At 42.7% G+C, this 5,590-nt stretch overlaps 1 long non-coding RNA gene across 1 annotated transcript; it reads right to left on the reverse strand.

Moving 5' to 3' along the window:
• Positions 1-2,815: 2,815 nt before the first annotated feature.
• LOC125100476 (uncharacterized) lies at positions 2,816-3,941 on the reverse strand. The gene is made up of 2 exons (XR_007127565.1): positions 3,513-3,941; positions 2,816-3,022 (listed from the first exon to the last, which is right to left on the reverse strand). It is a non-coding gene; the product is annotated as an uncharacterized LOC125100476 (long non-coding RNA).
• Positions 3,942-5,590: the final 1,649 nt, after the last annotated feature.

Genomic DNA, 5,590 nt, shown 5'->3' on the forward strand with positions numbered 1-5,590 from the left:
GCTAAGGTTTGGGAACACTGTATTAATGTCACAAAGACTAACCAGACACATAATAACTCAAAAGTGAAGAGAAGATATTTTTATTCCCTTCCTGTGCTACTTTCACCTTTTATTCAGGGTTTACTATATATCAGCCACTGAGCCACATATTTTGTATTAGCTCCTCTTAGCTTATAGTGTTTGTCACCTGAGAGTCATCTTCTTCTTCCTTACAGAACTCTGATTTTGTTGGGATGGTAATGACTCCCAGAAAAAAGACGACATTCCCAGGTTGCTTTGCAACCAGAACCATGTGACTGTTCTGATGGATGAGCTATAAGTGAGAGTGCTGTGTGGAACCTTTAAGACTGGGTGCTTAAGTGGAGCTAACTCATGTGGAAGAAGTGTCATTCGTCCTTCCCTTTTCCTGTTTCCTGCAGCCTGGAATGCCTTTGTGATGGCTGGCCATCCAGTAGCCATCTTGGAACACGAGTCAAGTTTGAGGATGGAAGCAAAATGCTAGAATTGTGGGATGGTGGATCTTAGTGGACTCTGGTAACCATGGAGCTGTACCTTCTCTTGACTGTCTACTTCAGATCTCTTCTACTCGAGAGAGATAAACTTCTGTCTTTGAATCTTTCACCATTTGGGGGGTTTTGGCCAAAAGAGCCAAATTTTTTTTTTTTAAGATTTTATTTATTTATCTGACAGACAGAGATCACAAGCAGGCAGAGAGGCAGGCAGAGAGAGAGGAGGAAGCAGGCTCCTCGCTGAGCAGAGAGCCCGATGTGGGGCTCGATCCCAGGACCCTGAGATCATGACCTGAGCTGAAGGCAGTGGCTTAACCCACTGAGCCACCCAGGCGCCCCAAAAGAGCCAAATTTAATACTAACTGATCAAAGATGAAATATCAGTTTGGAGTGCTTTTGGGTATCAGTAACAGTAAACAAAAATTATGGAAGCTTAAACATAGGGCTGAAGAATTATGTGGCTGTTGGATGATGCTATTCAGAGCCCAAGTTCTCTCCAGCCTTCTGTCCTTCCACCCTTAGCATGCTGGCCTTTATCCTCATGCCTGACACCTCATGGTTGCAAAATGGCTGCTGTAGCTCCAGGCATTATGTCCACACAGCAGGGAAGAGATGGAAGAGTCAAAGTTTGCCCCTCACAAGGTGTTGTCTTTTTATTTGGAAAGGATATTTCTTCCCAGAAGATTTCCCCTAACATCCCACTATTATAGAACTGTGCCTTCTAGATCTATGGTGGGATCCATCCTTCTGAAACCAAGGGATCTCTGTCAGCTACTGAAATAAATTGGATTCTGTTACTAGGGAAGAAGGAAATGGGGAGAGCGTGTGGCTAGGTCATGGACAGCAAGGAATCCAAGGCTGAGAGATGAAGTGACATGCTCCTATTTTAGAGGAGCAGGTAGAAGGTAGGTTTTGAATGAACGTCAAATCCAGAAGCCTGGGATCTTAACCACTTTGGTAAACTGCTCTTGGAAGACCTTACACATCTTAGCTTCCCCTTCCTCAAGTTTCATTTTTACACTCTGTTAGGAATTTTATTTTATTTTTTTTTTTCATTTTTAATTTTTTATTTTTTTTCAGCATAACAATATTCATTATTTTTGCACCACACCCAGTGCTCCATGCAATCCGTGCCCTCTACAATACCCACCACCTGGTGCCCCCAACCTCCCACCCCCCACCCCTTCAAAATTCTCAGATCGTTTTTCAGAGTCCATAGTCTCTCATGGTTCACCTCCCCTTCCAATTTCCCTCAACTCCCTTCTCCTCTCCATCTCCCCTTGTCCTCCATGCTATTTGTTATGCTCCACAAATAAGTGAAACCATATGATAATTGACTCTCTCTGCTTGACTTATTTCACTCAGCATAATCTCTTCCAGTCCCGTCCATGTTGCTACAAAACTTGGGTATTCATCCTTTCTTTTTTCTTTTTTTTTTTTTTTACAGCTTTATAAACATATATTTTTATCCCCAGGGGTACAGGTCTGCGATTCGCCAGGTTTACATACTTCTCTGTTAGGAATTTTATACAGAAAGTTCTAGCTGAAATGGCCTGTAGAACTAGAGTGACCCTAAGAGGTTCCTTCCAATTTGAACTTAAGGAGCAGCTCTGTCTAAAAGAAATTTTGAAATCATGAAAATGTTCTATACTATGCTATTTAATATGGTAGCCACTAGCCATGGGTCTGGGGATCTGAAATAGGGCATTCATGACTAAAGAACTAAAAATTATTATATTAAATATAATTTTATGCCATTATAATTAATGTAAATTAAAATGGCCACACACGACTAGTGGCTACTATATGGAACAGCGCAGTTCCAGAACCTCAAAATACTGGTTCCCAGAATACCTCCAGATGCTAAGAATCAACAAAATTCCACTCCCTGAACAGATCTTTTTGTTTTTAGGAATTTAAGGCCCACTCTTGCTTTGCATAAAGTGGTGGTAAAGGCCAGCATAGGTCATTATTTTATGAAAGAAGTTTGGTGTAGACATAGCCATGTTATCAACATTGATATAAAGGATTGGCCTGTGAAAACTTTTGATTTATGGAGCGCCAAGTTTACCGACAGCAAGTCAGGCTTGCTTTTCTGAAGTTACAGGAGGCCAGGTCTTTTGACTTAACAGAAGAAGAAAGCTGTAAAAGCAGAGCTGGCCCCAGTGGCACAGGGTTAGCAGGGAGAAGTAGTGAGCCTCCCATTAGTTCCCATGCAGGACTGGTGGTACTATTTTTAGTTGCAGAAGCCTATAATGACTTTCTTCTGAGTCAGTAATAAGTTCAAATTTTTAGTTTCCAGGACACAGTTTGCTTAAATGCTTTATTATTTAATACTGAATCCAAGGAGATGACAATATGTTAAGATGTGTCCATCTTGCAGCAGCCGAGATGACTCATACCTCTGAAAAGCAGGAAATGTTGTCTTTTGCATCTGTTAATTTGGTTCAGGAGGCAAAACCCTGCTAGCTGGATATTTTCATTTCTTACTGTGAGATTATGGATCTGCAGACCTATATCAGAGAAATAAGACAAATCTGTTTTAATTTATTAGCCTTGCCCATGTTCCAAGCCCATCCCCTTCCAGTGACAACACTAGCAAGAGTCTGATGAGTACAAAGAGTCCTGGGGGACTAGATCCATCTTGCTGTTCTCTGTTGGGGGCGGGGGGAGAAACCCGGGAATCTATCTTGGGAATCCTTACTCTCAGATTTTCTGAGAACGCTCTGTAGCCTGACTTCCAAAATTGGCATTGGGAAAACCCCAGACAGCATCTAACTAGCAAAACTGTATTATTTTGGGTTTTGCTCGCTGTCCCTTAGGTTCACAGCACAGATTTTTTTCACAGCGCTTATGTTCGTTCTGCTTTGCTGTACCAGGCTTCCCACCGAGTGGGAAGTGTCCCATCGAGGACATGATTGGCTGAAGGGACTCGGAGCTTCTCGGTGCACCGTGATAAGTTAGCACAAGAAATGAGGACCTACAGAATGGAGTGTTACTCACCCCGGGTGTTAGGTTGGCTTGAGTTCTTCCATTCTGAATAGCATCGCAGGTGACCACTTCGATTGGCTTGTTGGCCCTTTCACCATTCCCTTGAGCTCTGCATCTTTCCTGTGCTGTTCCTCCCACCAGAGTGGGTTCCAAGTGCCATCCTCAAAGCAGCCCTGTCTGCCTCTCAGGAGCCAAGGTGTGCACATCTGGGCCCCTTAATTTCTGCAGGGCCGCCCCATAGAAGTTCTCCGTTAGTCACGAGGCACATGTCATTTTTGTCTGGCCTTAACTTTCTATTCTTGATCACCGTGGTCTTATTTGGAAATCTCAGGATAAATGCGGCAAATCCCATCAGCTTTTCATGTCCCGTAATTGCAGGAACAGCCCCATTTCTGTGTGAACAAATCACTCAGAGCAAAGAAGAATGCACTAGTGCAGACTGAGCTCTCAACAGGAATGGGTGCCAATTTGCAAACGTGGTCATTAAAAAAAAAACAACACCTTATTGAGATATGTATGTTGACGTCCGGTATTACCATTTTGGCAAAAACCCTCATGCAATATGCAAGATCTTAGATGACAAGCAGTACAGTATGGGAGTTGTTAGTGATGTCTGTATTTAACAATAATAATGATTATTTAGTAAATCCAAAAACTAAAGTTGAAAAACTTTCTTTACCCTCCACCTTAAAAGCGAGAAACAGATGGCCATCTGTAGCCATATATTTCTTGTTGTTGCAAATAAATGCAGCCACAGGAGCTTATTTTATGCTAAAAGCCTCCATCTGCTAGATGTAATCTTTTCGTACCTGTGGAAAAATGAATAAAATAAGAAGGACCCGCTCGCTTCTGACCTTGACTCTCAGACAGATTATGCATCTAAGATTCTTTCCTTTCCTCCTTGACAGGTGTTAACTCTGAAATGATAGCACTGTAGACTTTTGACAGTTTCATCCTTTTACCTAAGTGGAAGCAAATTTGGCTTAATAATATTTCTGGTTGGCATATGTTTCGTGGCTACACAGGGAGTGGATTTTCCTTTAATGAGCAATACATTGTGTCCCTCCACAGCATCTTTTCTTCTTGTAAAAATGCTCGGACATGCTTTGCCTCTCTGGTCTCTTTGCCAAGCATAAATGAGAAATCGTTATGAATAAAGTGGTCTTAAAAAATCCTTATCTGTGTATTCACTGGAGGGAAGGGGAAGTAGGAGAAACAGAACGCAGCACTGTGAATGTGCCCACTCATTTGTTCTCCTCTTTTCGGCCCCGGCTCCAGCCCCAGATGGCTCCCCACCTCTCTTCCTGCCTTCTCTTCACTACCATCACCCCAACACTATTCTGCCAGGATTCTGTGTTTCCTTCCTAGTGGTTAAATTATATATATTATATGGCATGTGATATAAACAGAATTCATTGTCATTCAGGCATGTTGTTTCTGCTTCTACTTGGCTCTGTGGAAAGTTGGCGCTGGATTGGGACCTCACAGGCTGCACTCCTAATTTTATAAGAAAAAAGCCCTGAGGCCAGAAGAGGAGACTGACAGCCTAAAGCCAAGCCAGAACTGGACCCGGGCTCTTGTTTTCTTTGACACACTGCCTACGCAAGGCAACAAGAGGAGTCTTAAGTTTTGCGTGGAAAACTAGTATGCCTGACTCCAAACCAGAGGATGTTTTTTGAAGATTTTATTTATTTATTTGAGAGAGAGTGTGCGAGTGAGGGGGAGGGAGGAGGGAGAGGGAGAAGCAGACTCTCCACTGAGCCGGGAGCCTGACACGGGACTCGATTCCAGGACCTGAGATCATGACCTGAGCTGAAGGCAGACCTTCAACCGAATGAGCCCCCCAAGCGTCCCAGTGGAGGATTTTCCTGAAGTTCCTTGGTGTTGACCTTGGGCAAAGTAGAGTGCATAAAAGTGCTTGTTAAATATGAGGAGAAAACTAGGATTTAAGTTGCACTTCAAGATGGTTTATTGCAGAAGCATGGTGCTGCTCTATTTTTCAATGTAATCACTCCTAACCCCACATATTTATTCTAGTGATGGACAAGCTTTCTGTTCTTATGAAGGAAAAACAATATATCAAAAAAATT

This window comes from Lutra lutra, chromosome 5 (assembly GCF_902655055.1).
Source record: "Lutra lutra chromosome 5, mLutLut1.2, whole genome shotgun sequence".
Taxonomy (NCBI): domain Eukaryota; kingdom Metazoa; phylum Chordata; class Mammalia; order Carnivora; family Mustelidae; genus Lutra; species Lutra lutra.